We start from the raw sequence: 14,565 nt of genomic DNA, 5'->3' as shown, positions 1-14,565 counted from the left end.
CTACCTTAAAGACTGAACATGGCACTGTAGCATTAGCTTAGCTTTAGAATGTGTTTTTCTGGCATTACAGATATGATATCTTGGGCCTGTAAAGCAGATTGTCTCGTGAGTCTCACTCCTGCCGCACACGCCGAGCACTCAAGCTGCGGTTCATTCAGCTCGGTTTCGTTCGCTAAATGTGACCAGGACTTCCCCACAGCATGAGCTCACGGCACCTCTTCAGGACTCTCCAGGTTTCCTGTTTTCCACAGCGGTCCAATCAATGCCCTGATTGGCTGGAGGGCAGCGCGCACAGCCCTTCTACCTGCGGGACAGTTTCCAGCATCAGGACCGACGCGGGATCGCACGTCAGAGGGGCCCTCATCAGGCTGACATCTGCTCCTTGACACTTCATGGCGAGTCACCGTGTTAGTGCAAAGTCTGATGACAAACTATCACCAGACCAGCGCAATCAAGATGCACTATGCTGGACCAAGAAAGGCTTGATGATTCTCAAAGCCTTAAGCACTGAGTAGCAGTTGGTGTACTCCCACCTCTCGTGGGCCATAGTATTTCATTTTGTTTTAGGAGGCAGGAAGTAGACAAGAGAGAACCTAAGAGAGCCCCCCCTCCACCTCCTCCTCCACCTCCCCCTCCACCTACACACATTTGGGTAAAAAGACGGCAGAGAAAAGAGCCTGCAGCATGCATGCAACTCACCAAAGGATGTGCATTCTGCACCTACACATGGTCCACAGAGGATGCGAATAGACATTTTGACCGAAGGGGACCGTAGTGACGATCCTGAATTAAATTAATGAAATAAATGAAGGAAATTTTAAGAGCTGATTTGCAGCGACTGGTGCCTTTCAGTGTGTGTATAACCTTGTGTGTGAGAGAGAATCTGTAGGTGAAGCAGGGCCTGCCCTGAGCAGGAAATGCGGCTCCTCAGCCCGGATGACGGACCCTGACTTTGCGTGGAAGTCGGTGGAGATTAAAGTGGAGCAGCTACACAGTGAACAGGCTGTTATGCTCTGACTCCCCAGCTGGCCTTCAGGTACAAGGTAAGTCAAGGAGCTGGGCACCAGTAAAAGCCTGGACTCCAGCCTGGATAAAGGTAGGTGTCCAAGGCATGAGCCAGTGAAAGCAATACTGAATTTAGAGACCATTTTAATGTGCACGAATATTAAAAAAAAAACACGCACATTTGGACAAAATAGCACGGTAACAGCACCTCGTGCACCACTGATGGTGATCCTCTGCATCAATGTTTCCCAGTCCGGTCTTCGGGGACCCACAGCTGGTTCACATTTTTGCTCCCTGCCAGTCTGCATTTTTGCTACCTACCGGGAGCTGGGAGGGAGCAGAAATGTGGACTGTCTGTGGACCGGATTGGGAAACACCGCTCTACATCACAACATGCCTTGGCCAAGTCGCTTCTTCAAACACCCGCTGCGTTTGGCCTGGTGGGGAGACTCTGGCCTGAGATTTATTACTGAGGGCCTCGTGGCTCCACCACAGCATCTAAGCAGGCCAGTATGTCTATTTAATGAAGCAGGACAGCTTCCTACCAGCCTTCTTGTCCTGGCTTTGCAGCAAGCCGTGATCTACAGAGTGGAAAGAACCGGAATCCACCTCATATATGGGCCGTAATTACTCTAATATATATATATTCATTTTTATTATTATTTTAATTTTTTAATTATATAGATAAACTAATGAACCTCATTATCTCAGTGGTCAATTATAATTACAAACTTTTTATTTATTTGGATCTGGACACTGTTAAGCTTTTTGTGCTATAATCTGAATATTATATTACTTTATGAAGTCCTTTTTGAATTGATTCCTTTGCATAACGAAGCTGCTTTGACAAACAGCTGGTTTCAGAGTGAGAGGATGTTAAATGTTCTTTTATCTTTTATATTAATGGTGCTTCCAAATTGTGCATCCCGACTGTGAAGACCCGCAGGAGTGGGTCAGAGCCGTGTGGGTAGAGAGGGAAACATAATCTATCCCCGTCTGGAGGACAGGCAATTTAAGGGAGTTATCAGAAACAAGTGAGAAAAGCGCCTCAATTCCACAGCTCACCTAGAAGCAACTTGCACTGGCTTTCAATTAAAGCCGAGAATGACTGGGGGTGGAGGGTCAATTATACTGGCAAAATATCTTTCCCAATTAAAGACATTCTGAGTAACACAACCAAATATTCACAATTATGGACACTACAATATTGAATCCTAATAATCATGAACTATTATTTTCCTCACTCATGTCTGTCTTGGTTTCAAATGAATGTGATCAATGTTTAGTCCCGATGGATGCAAAGTGAGGCTGGTTCTGATGAGGGAGTTTATTTTGCAGATTGGACAGTGCGACGTTTGCTGAATGTGGTCTGCGGTGAGCTCTTCCCAGCACAGACCATAAAGCATGGCGGCTCGAACCAAAGCCTGGCCGTACCTGCGCCCTGGCAGAGGCCCAGGAGATAATGTTATGGGCCGAAACCTCTCACCTCCATTAAAGGGGATTTACGGACACCAGTTACTGGACTGTTGGTGAAGGATAGAAACACTTCAACGTGCCGACTCCGGGCTGACTGTGACCCTCTACTGGTTATGGATGAAAGATTTTTATGATTAGTGTCAATTCACTACAATCAGAAAAAGCAAAGAGATAAGCTCACACTGCATGCTAGAAAATCAACCAATAAAACTGTGACAGAGGCTGCGTGACCCACATTAACTCATATACTTTTAATCCACCAGTAGAGTTCATTGTATTATTTGAGAATTCTTCTGAGAAGCTTGCAGTCTGCGATAGGTCTGTTTTTCGTTTGCACGAAGCATTTGGCTGCTCGTCAATCCTGTCAGTCACAAACTGTATACCAGATATAATAGCATATGTTTTGAACATGCTGCGATCCATCCATCCATTCAGTCATCCATCTGCCAACCGCTTATCTACAACAGAGTCGCTGGTGAGTCTGGAGCCAGTCCTAAGTAGCACAGACCACAAGGTAAGCGACACCCTGGCTATGATGCTGCTCCTTTTCAGGGACAAACGATACATGAAAAAAAGTTAATTTGTTATATGATAGGTGACAGTCAAGTTTTAAGAACTGTCTGTGTGACAAATCATATGAACGATGACTGATAAGTCTGAAAAAAGGCTGATTTTCTTGCCAGCATACAGTATGTACTGTTTATAAATTCGGGAAATTAATAAATCCTTATGCTGGAGGGTTTAAAAAAGGAGAATCAACAGGCCACGTAATAGAGAACAAATAAGAAAAAGCATTGTAACACATTGTAGGTATTGAATTGAACAGCGCCACTAGATATGTCTGTGAGGCTGATATTACTGCATTCAAAATAAGGAACGGGCAAAGCTGGACGAGTGCTGAAAGCTCCTCACTCAAGTACAGTGCTACGTAAAACCCTTCACTGGCAATCAGTGTCCTGCAGCTGAACTGTGCTGTGCTGTGCTGTGCAAGCAACCTCGGTTCCAGGTGGAGAAACAATGAGAGAGAGAGAGAGAGAGAGAGAGAGAGAAAGTGAGAAGAGGAAAGAGAGTGACTTCAACTCCCCTCTGAAGCCTAAGTCAGCAGTAGTAAAAAAAGCACAATAGTAGCAGATGTGCAAGGAAGCGTCGTGGTTTGGGCAGGTACTCGCAACTGCACAAAGAAACACTGTAACGCTTTAAAGTCGCTCATCGTGTCTAAGAAGGAGCTCAGACCTCACAGCTGTCTGAGTCCGGCCTGGGACACTCTTTCCGTTACGCATCGACCCAAAAGACACGCGGGTGACGCTCGTGTGGCGGCCTGCACTGTCCATCATTCCTCGCTTTTTCTACCCAAAGTTGGGCTCTGTGCAGAAGCAGCTTTCTTTTTCCATGCTGTAGACTAATGCAGTGCGTGACATCCTAGCAAAGTGCTAGCAGCACGCTACCCGGCAGCGGAGCAGGCTATGCACTCAGCAGCAAAGGCACTGCAGTCAGATAAGTTACAAGATCTCCAGGTCAGGCACTCGAGCAAGAAAAACAAACAAAAAGAAATTAAATGCGATATAGATGCTAGGATGCCAGAAAAATGACATCTAGTGAGTCAAACTGTGTTTCCGTCTCTTTCTGCTACAGATATTAAACAAACACATTTCCTTATACATTTACTGCCGAGGCATGGAGAATTATCCCTCAGCCCTGCTGATACGAACCACTTCGTTTCGGAATAAACTTTCGCCTCCATCTACTGCATGATATATCAACCGTTGGGCCCTGCCCTTAATGCAGCAGTGAGAAAATGCAACAATAAACCAGCAAGTCAGTCAATGTTACCCAGTAATTCACATAACTGGGGTCAGTCGCGTTTCTCCACATAGGCTGAGTATAAATAGTTAAAAGCCGCGGTCTCAGGGCTTGGGGCCACACTTACCAGTAATGGCTCCTCAGCGCTGGTCCCCGCATCCAGCTCGAGGTGACGTTTCAGTGAAGCCCACCGTCCCCCAGCTGCCCTCCTATCAGCCGTGAGAACTGCAGTCTCGCTTCAGCCTGCTCCAGTGCTGCAGTACTCGCTCGCCCCTACTCTCTCTCTCCTTCACTCTCTCTCCATCAGAAGCCCCCCCCGCTCCTAGTTCCCTCCCTGTTCGCTCTTCCCCCCTCCCTCTCTCCCCCTCCACCACACACGCACACACACTTGTGCACTACTACGCAGATCGTGAGCACTCTCTGGCCCTTTGCTCACCTCTCACCCCCTTTCTCACTGTCCCTCTTTGTCTCATACCTGCACTCTCCCCATTCCGCTCCTTCTCTCTCTCTCTCTCTCTCTCTCTCGCTCTCTCGCTTTAGCCATTCCACTCGCATGCTGCCGCACTGTAGCACTCTGTCTGTGGGCCGACATTCAAGGGCAGTCTCCCAAAATCAATTTCCAAAACGATACCCACCCCCACCCCCCCACTGGATTTGGAAGTGATGGGGGGGGGGGCACTCAGCGACGGTCCATTCTCATCTCAGAATAACAAACAATAATAAAATTCAAAATAACAACAAGGTACAGCCCTATAGCACACACTGCAGTGTGGGGGGGGGGGACTCTGTAATACTCAGATGGGACTTTGCTTAGTGACACACGGCTTCTCAAGGGACATTTGGAGGCTGCTGCCTGTCCAAAGCGCATTGGTAGATTGTAGACCTTCCTAAGGTGGTTTGGTAACAACAGTATCTTCCATGGGGAGGGAAGGGAGTTATGAAAAACAATGTGTGTATATCAAGCTTTTAGCTGCTCTGAGCATGACAGCAACCACTTTCCCAGAGAACTGGATTCCAGAGGGGTAAAATTCTGTATAACGCATCGCAATAACGACGATTCTTTTGATTTGACAATACAAATAAAGAGATCAAAGCCGAGAAAAGCACGAGTTTTAAAACGGAGGACTGCAGTCCATTCATTTCAATAACTGGTGCTTTAAGACAAGCTGCTAAGATGAAGCGAGGAAGGCCGACAGAAAGCTCTGCCTCGCAGCTCTGCCTCGCAGCTCTGCCTCACAGCTCTGCCTCGCAGCTGACCAAGCGCGTTTGCGCCGAGGCAGACGGATGGAGGACCACAGGCCTGGAACAGCACGCCGTCCTGTAAAGGTCACCCACACTGACAATAACAGAGACACAGCAAACAGTCACAATCTCCAGTCTTCAAGCAACACTCTTCATACATGATTCAGGTGTGCAGCTGTCTCCTTATCAAATATCTTTTTGTTCTTTTTATTATTCTTATTAATAATAATAGCTGCATTTCAGACGTGTAATGTACATAACAAGGTTACAAACTGAACCATCAGGCAGTAAATGTACCACTTCCGCAGAATGTCCATTCAGCGTCTGCCCTCACTCAGTCATTGAGTTATGGGGGGGGGGGGGGGGCGGGTCGTGTGTGTGTGGGGCGGAGGGAGGATTACATCATCCCTGCAGAGTATACAGAATGTTTAAGCCAACCTAATAGCCAGTGACACAGAGATCGCCCCCTTCTGGCAGTGCAGGTGAACACCCCCTTTACAGTGAGGCTGTTATGTTGAGAATATCAGCAGTAGTCTCAAATCTTACAGCACCTGGAGCTGCCAAACAGTCCCCCTGTTTATCTGGGCTGAAATAGACCTGAGAACCCAAAAATAAGCACAACAGCTAGCATCCATTGATGGGAACGATTTCCCGTGACCACAGCGGGTTCATTCATGGTTCTCCATACCGTAGACGACATTCTGCATGATCGGAATGACATGGGCTCACTGCAAGCAAGCAGCAGAGTGACACAGATGTTGTATAAATCCTCATGCATTCTCAGGGACTTTTCTGGTATCACCAGCCCGTTTTCGTTGACAGGTCGCGATGCCGTGAGATAATGGAAGGCACGAGCCCACGGCGAGAAATAGGTAACAGATGCTGGGCTGTCAGCGATGGTACGAGGAACAAAGCGGTGTGCTGAGACTCAAACTGCGACAAAACGTAAGAATGTGCAGGAAAACAGAAGACGCAACTCTATGTGCGGAGGAGGGCGTTGCCCATCCCTTGCAGGTCAGTCAGATGACTTTAGGTTTGTGTCATGTGACCAGGATACGCAGTTCAAACGGATTGATGTACATGAGTGTGTTTCTTTTCTCCATCTTGTTGTGTCAGTCAGTCCCAACGGGCCCTGCAAGATGGACCTGCACCAAGTTCTTGTCTATCCTTCAGAATGCTTTGGGTTGTTCTATTCTGGCAGTGTAGCTGCCTGCCATTCATCACCTCCCTTCTTCCTCTCCTCTCAGTTTCCCTCCATCACACTGTCTTGTCCAGTCCAACGTTCCTGCCGTTTGGGGAGATGAAGAGGTAAGAAGCTTCTGGAAGCCCTGCGCTACCTTGACCCTATTCTGGTGCGGAGGAGCCGGAATGAAAATAGCCGACATCACCGGAAAAAAAAAAAAAACGAAACAGAAAAACTGCACGATCATTTCACCTTCTGCAGTCGCCCTTCGAGCAGCTTTGCTCCTGCCGAATGCCCACACATCTTTTCCCCTCCTTTTCCTTTCAAATGCCAGCTTTGAGGAAGGACAGAATTCATCCAGTCCGACGTCAATAAGACCTTAATCAAATATGATTCTCATTAAGTATATGCTGGGCTCATCAGGGCATCCTGAGTCTGCTGCTAATTCTGTGCTGAATATTTCCTCCTAACATCAGCATTGCTTTGCCGGGGCTGAGCCCAACCGCAAAGCAGCCGAAGCTGGTGGCCGCTGCTTCTGCCTCACCTCCGGCCCCCAACGGCCTGACAGTCAATGGCTACCACGCGCCTGGATGTCGAACAGAGGCAAGAAAACAACATCCAGTCTACCATTCTTAACATTAATATATTGGCATAATACAGAGCAGTTACTTTCTTCTGCTTGTCCCTATTCACTTGGGTTTAATTTACACAGGTGCAGTTTCCAGTCTACTGCAGCGTATCTGCTCTCATCCAAACCACAACGGCACTTATTTTGATGTCTGCCTTCCTTCCGTATTCGCAGACAAGCAGAGGGATGTAAATAATATAACGGAAATGTTGTATTTTCGTCGTCCTTTAAAGACAATGTAGGTCTGACATCTCGCTATTTAACACTGACGGAATCACCCACTGAGCTTCTCACCCCTTTTCGCACCCACCCAATCCTGCTCACCGTGGGGCCATTTTTACACAAACAATCGGCTGCTCGGCATGCTGGGAAGGGGGCAACACACGCGCAATCACATAGCTCTATGTGTTGCTGCCTGCCCAGGGTTCAGAACACAAGAAAACAGACCCAGACTTCTTAAAGATCTTAAATCTTAAAAACGCAATGGGATCAATTTTAGGCTTAATTGTGCAGCATCAATAATGTGTGTGTTATATTAACTAAGTGTAATATGCTTTTATGGCAAGAATGCAAACTTCTTAACATAGGCTTGGCTTGGCTGGCATGTCTTAACACTTGAGCAATAAATTAGTGTTTATGTTGTTATATCAATAAATGACTTAGTAAATGAACTTTAATGTAAATGCATCGCTAATGGATGAGTGCTGCATCTCTGCGTCTGCGTTGAATGGCAATCAGAGTGGAATCCCTCTTTTAATGAAATTAGGGACCATCAGTAAAATGACACATCTTCCTTAAGATCAGTCCAGCACAGGGTCACGGTAATTCTGCAGTTTATCCCAAAACACCAGAATTTCTGTAAAAAGCAGGGCAACACTCACACACCACAGGTAACACAGAGAAACTAAAATCACAAGCCTTTGAAATATACAGAAAAAGTCAAGAAAGAATAATACCTAAACAATCAAATTTAAAATGTATTAAACCAAAACCAAACATTTGAAAATATTTAAAATGTTTTTTTTTCCCAGTACAAACTAGCATGTTTACCAAGTGAATTAGAAAAGCCATGTGGGGATACACACCCCATTCCCAGAAAAACTGGGATTTATTTTTCAAGATGGAACAAAAACAAAAATCTGTAATGTGTTAATTCAAATGAACTTTTACTTAACTGAGAAAAGTACAAAGAAAAGATTGACAGTATTTTTACTGACCAACTCAATTGGATTTTGTAAATATAATGAAATATGTAAAATTTGTAAATATAATGAATGTAAAATTTATAAATATAACTTAGAATTTGATGCCTGCAACACATGAAGAAAAGTAATACATGTTTACTATTGTGTTACATCACCTTTGCTTTTAATTATACTTTTGAATCATTTGGGAATTGACGATACTAATCTTTTCTTTGTAATTTTGTCAGTTAAATAAAGGTTCGTATGAATGAACAGATTTTTGTTTTTATTGCATTTTAGGAATTATCCCAAATTTTCTGGAAATGGGGTTTGTAGATTAAAGCACAAGAGCAGACCTGGAACAGGGACATACAGGGTGGCACCTCCAGGTCAGGGGATTCAAACAGCCGCCCTGCAGGTCATATGCTCTCCCTTGGGGGCAGACTTGGGGACTCAAACAGCCGCCCTGCAGGTCATATGCTCTCCCTTGGGGACAGACTTGGGGACTCAAACAGCCGACCTGCAGGTCATATGCTCTCCCTTGGGGACAGACTTGGGGACTCAAACAGCCGACCTGCAGGTCATATGCTCTCCCTTGGGGACAGACTTGGGGACTCAAACAGCCGACCTGCAGGTCATATGCTCTCCCTTGGGGACAGACTTGGGGATTCAAACAGCCGCCCTGCAGGTCATATGCTCTCCCTTGGGTACAGACTTGGGGACTCAAACAGCCGCCCTGCAGGTCATATGCTCTCCCTTGGGGACAGACTTGGGGACTCAAACAGCCGACCTGCAGGTCATATGCTCTCCATTGGGGACAGACTTGGAGACTCAAACAGCCGACCTGCAGGTCATATGCTCTCCCTTGGGAACAGACTTGGGGACTCAAAGAGCTGCCCTGAATGTCACATGACCTCCCTTGGGGACAGACTTGGGGACTCAAGCAGCCGTCCCGCAGGTCACATTATCTCCCTTGTGGACAGACTTGGGGACTCAAACAGCCTCCTTGCAGGTCATATGCTCTCCCTTGGGGACAGACTTGGGGACTCAAACAGCCGCCCTGCAGGTCATATGCTCTCCCTTGGGGATGACTTGGGGACTCAAACAGCCGCCCTACAGGTCATATGCTCTCCCTTGGGGACAGACTTGGGGACTCAAACAGCCGCCCTGCAGGTCATATGCTCTCCCTTGGGGATGACTTGGGGACTCAAACAGCCGCCCTACAGGTCATATGCTCTACAGACTTGGGGACTCAAACAGCCGCCTTGCAGGTCATATGCTCTCCCTTGGGGACAGACTTGGGGACTCAAACAGCCGCCCTGCAGGTCATATGCTCTCCCTTGGGGATGACTTGGGGACTCAAACAGCCGCCCTACAGGTCATATGCTCTCCCTTGGGGAAAGACTTGGGGACTCAAATAGCCGCCCTACAGGTCATATGCTCTCCCTTGGGGACAGACTTGGGGACTCAAACAGCCGCCCTGCAGGTCATATGCTCTCCCTTGGGGACAGACTTGGGGACTCAAACAGCCGACCTGCAGGTCATATGCTCTCCCTTGGGGACAGACTTGGGGACTCAAAGAGCTGCCCTGAATGTCACATGACCTCCCTTGGGGACAGACTTCGGGACTCAAGCAGCCGTGCCGCAGGTCACATGATCTCTCTTGTGGACAGACTTGGGGATTCAAACAGCCGTCCCGCAGGTCACATTATCTCCCTTGTGGACAGACTTGGGGTCTCAAACAGCCGCCCTGCAGGTCATATGCTCTCCCTTGGGGACAGACTTGGGGACTCAAACAGCCGTCCCGCAGGTCACATTATCTCCCTTGTGGACAGACTTGGGGACTCAAACAGCCGCCCTGCAGGTCATATGCTCTCCCTTGGGGACAGACTTGGGGACTCAAACAGCCGCCCTGCAGGTCATATGCTCTCCATTGGGGACAGACTTGGGGACTCAAATAGCCGCCCTACAGGTCATATGCTCTCCCTTGGGGACAGACTTGGGGACTCAAACAGCCGCCCTGCAGGTCATATGCTCTCCCTTGGGGACAAACTTGGGGACTCAAAGAGCTGCCCTGAATGTCACATGACCTCCCTTGGGGACAGACTTCGGGACTCAAGCAGCCGTGCCGCAGGTCACATGATCTCTCTTGTGGACAGACTTGGGGATTCAAACAGCCGTCCCGCAGGTCACATTATCTCCCTTGTGGACAGACTTGGGGACTCAAACAGCCGCCCTGCAGGTCATATGCTCTCCCTTGGGGACAGACTTGGGGATTCAAACAGCCACCCTGCAGGTCACATGATCTCACTTGGCTAGTACAGGTTTTCTTCAAGCACTCTGTCTTCCTCCCACAATTCTGACATTGAATTCTGACATCCAATCCAGATACATAAACGGGCGTCTGTATACCATGAGTATGCGTGCTTTGTGATGGACTGGCGGAATGAAGATTCAGCAAATTCTTAGGTGCAACTCACTCAGCCAGACAGCCTATTTCCCCGCCGACAGAAGATGCATGTAGAGATGGGGGGCGGGGAGGGGGGGAGGGGTACAGATTCTACAGCAATAATTATCCTACTAAATGTCTTCTCTAACTGATGAAGTCTTGGCAAATGCTGATCTGGGGTTTACTTTAGATAATATAACATTCATCCTAGAATGAAGACTTACATATGAAGTGGTTATTTAGTAAATAATACATGATTTCACACAGGTCGACATTATTAAAACAAATATCCTCTTTACACTGATCAGCTTCTACATCTGAAGCTGGCCGCTTGCCTGCTAACCAGCGAAAACAAGCATCCAGCTCCTACTAGAAACCAAAATATATTGATTAAGTTCAGCAGAGTTCACTAAAATACAATCAAACATTTTTGTGAACCGTATGGAAAATAACCAAGGTTTGTCATCTATATATCATAGTTATAAATATAGGTATGAGTCCTAGAGAACGTCAAACCTCGCACTGTATGTATCTTTGGCATTTGGGATTCGAACATGTTGTGAACTTGGTGATCTAGATGGGTCTGTTTGCGCTTTGCCCGGGGTGTCCGCCATCGTCATGAGTGACATCAGGACGGGCTTCCCAGCAGCACAGCTTGGGCAGAATGACTCGCCCCACTGCACGTTAGCCCTGTACAGTGAAACATGCTTCCTCACTGGTCTTAATCTTCGCTCATGAGCATTTCAGGAAATGATGCTGCTGGTGGACAAAGGCTGTAACCATCTGAGAAAACATGGCCCTTATTTTTGTATTAGGACCTATTGTTATTATTTATAAAGAGCTGTGATGGTCTGGCACCCGACGCAGGGTGACCCCCATAACCCAGACAGAAGCTGCCTTCAGTTCTTCACTAGCACCATCCATCCATCCAACTCCTACACCCACTTATCCTAAGCAGGGTGGTGGGAGTCATAAATCTATGGCTAACCACTGCTCCCCCCCATTATAATTATCATTTGTATCATTAGTATATGTAAATCTTCACCTCCTGAAGTGGCTTCTTTACTTTTTAATGTTTGTTTTCCTGTTATGCTAACCTGTCCCAGCCTGGATGGCCTGCTTGCCCCAGTCAGTGACCCTATTGCTTAGTGTCCACATGGTTCCTTTCGCTGTGCCAGCCAAACACTCTCTCTCTCTGTCCCTTTCTTTCTTTCTCTCTCTCGCTCTGACTCTGTCTATCTCTCTCTCTATGTCCATCTGTCTGTCTATCTCTCTCTCTCTCGCTCTGACTCCGTCTTTCTGTCTGTCTCTATCTATCTGTCTGTCTCTCTCATGAAATGTGAAAAAATCGGCTTTTTCCATTTATAGGTAAAAAAAAACAATTCCATTGATGTGATACTATGTTGATGTGATACATATGCATTGAATAATAGAAAAGCATTCATTTACAAGCGTGATATTTGCTTTAACTTAGAATGACGAAATCCTTTTTTAAAACATTTTACTGAAGACAGAATATAACTATGCATGGTACCCAAGGTTGGTACCCAAGGTTGTCCGGGAGGTGGTATTCAGATGATAGACAGCTATTGATTGATTCCACCTGTTCCTTGTTTTCACTTTGTTTTTCTGTTCCCTAAATAACATTTATAAATTTTATTATTATTATTATTATTATTAATAATAATATTAATATTATAATATTAATAATTAATTATTATTATTATTAATAATAATAATAATAATAATCATATTAATTACACTCTTTCAGCTGTACACATGATTAATGACCTTTTCTGCTCTTACATTATTGCTTCCAGTATAACTGGCTTTTTCTTGTCCTTTCCCAGTTGCCTAGTATTGCTCTTGCACTTTCCCATCACAGTAGCCCTGAAAGCCACAGCCTCATGTAATCCTGACTCTCTGCACCCTGTCCCTGAGTCACATGATTCTCTGCACCCTGTCCCTGAGTCACATGACTCTCTGGGCCCTGTCCCTGAGTCACATGATTCTCTGCACCCTGCACCTAAGTCACATGACTCTCTGCATGCTGTCCCTGAGTCACATGACTCTCTTCTCTAAAAAGAGACTATGAGAAAACCATTATTCCTCTACTGTCATTCACTCATTAACCAGAGTGGTTGTAACTCATATTCCAACCATCCATTTTCCAAACCGCTTATCCTACTGGGTCGCGGGGGGTCCAGAGCCTATTCCGGAGGCAATGGGCATGACACAGGCAACAACCCAGGATGGGGGGCCAGCCCATCACAGGGCACACTCACACCAGTCACTCACACATGCACACCTACGGGCAATTTAGCAAGACCAATTAGCCTCAGCATGTCTTTTGACTGTGGGGGGGAAACCGGAGTACCCAGAGGAAACCCCACGATGACATGGGGAGAACATGCAAACTAAGCAAACCTGTAACCCAGGCGGAGACTCGAACCCGGGTGTAACACAACAATGGAATAGCAGATAATTAACAAAAAAGTCTATTCACTGCAGTATGAGATATAGACGTACTTGTGTAAGGCAGTTGGCAGTAAGGCAGTTGGGAAAGAGATGTTTCCACCAGACAATAGCAGATAAATGAAAGCATATCGGTGTGACAGAAATGATCATATAATTACAGTTAGAAAAGGTACAGGAAATAAATGAATGTATTTGCATAAGTGTGTGTGGAGTTTGCATGTTTCCCCTTAAACTAACCAGGTGACCCTGTGCAGGATGAGTGATTAGAGCAAATAATACATTTTCTAGAATATTGATTTCTACATTTTTACAAGTTTGATGAAACTACATGGAGTTCTTGATTATGTGTGTGTGTGTGTGTGTGTGTGCACATGTGATTGCATAGTGCCCATTTGTGAATACACCCCCAAAATGATACTCATCGTGAGTACTCACAGTCAGATTTGCAGATGAATAGGCCAAAGCGAGCTGAAAATAAAAACAGAAATAAACACATACTGTAAGGATGAATGCATTCAAGGCTTCACAATGGTAATGGTAATAAAATAAACTAACAGCTGTGAATATGCATATTTATAATATTTTATGATGCAACAAGAATGGTACTGGAATTAGGTTTGTATACTAGCCTGGGATTAGGAAACATCCAGAACTACTGGAATAAATGGTAAATGGATTGCATTTAGGTAGCGCTTTTCTACTCTTACGAGCACTCAAAGCGCTTTATGCCTCACATTCACCCATCCACACACAAGATTCCTACTCCGGAGGCAGAGGCTGCCATGCAAGGCGCCAACCTGCTCACCGGGAGCAATTTGGGGTCCAGTGTCTTGCTCAAGGACACTTCAGTGGAGTCCGGAGGAACCAGGGCCGAACTCTGGTTGCCGATAGCACTACCTGCTGCGCCACCATTTTCCCTTATGTAGTTAACGCAATAACGTCTGAAATTACCTACCCACCAGCAACAATATATAATATTACTACACAGAAAAGTGACTCATAGTTTATATTAATAAGCTGGGAGGAAAAACCTTTGATTAGCTAGAATTCACATGCATGAACTACAACACAGACTATTAGGGGCACTGAACAGGACCAGGAAGCAACCGCATGATGTAAC

At 46.1% G+C, this 14,565-nt stretch overlaps 1 protein-coding gene across 4 annotated transcripts in view; it reads right to left on the bottom strand.

Annotated features, from left to right (window-relative positions):
• The window catches only part of LOC125747271 (synaptotagmin-2-like), an 82,141-nt gene that overhangs the window by 21,596 nt on the left and 45,980 nt on the right, over positions 1–14,565 (bottom strand). For 2 of the 4 annotated variants that reach the window (XM_049022274.1, XM_049022277.1), the window contains exon 1: positions 4,409–4,575. The exons of 1 other annotated variant lie outside the window; for it this stretch is intronic. The gene's annotated coding sequence lies outside the window, so the exon portion shown is untranslated. Of the gene's footprint in view, positions 1–4,408; positions 4,576–13,880; positions 13,914–14,565 lie in introns of those variants that run through there. One more of the 4 variants, XM_049022275.1, reaches the window with a different exon arrangement.

The sequence above is a fragment of the Brienomyrus brachyistius genome, chromosome 8 (genome assembly GCF_023856365.1).
Source record: "Brienomyrus brachyistius isolate T26 chromosome 8, BBRACH_0.4, whole genome shotgun sequence".
Lineage (NCBI taxonomy): Eukaryota > Metazoa > Chordata > Actinopteri > Osteoglossiformes > Mormyridae > Brienomyrus > Brienomyrus brachyistius.
The sequence above is the reverse complement of the archived record's forward strand: the minus strand, read 5'-3'. Positions and strand labels throughout refer to the sequence as shown.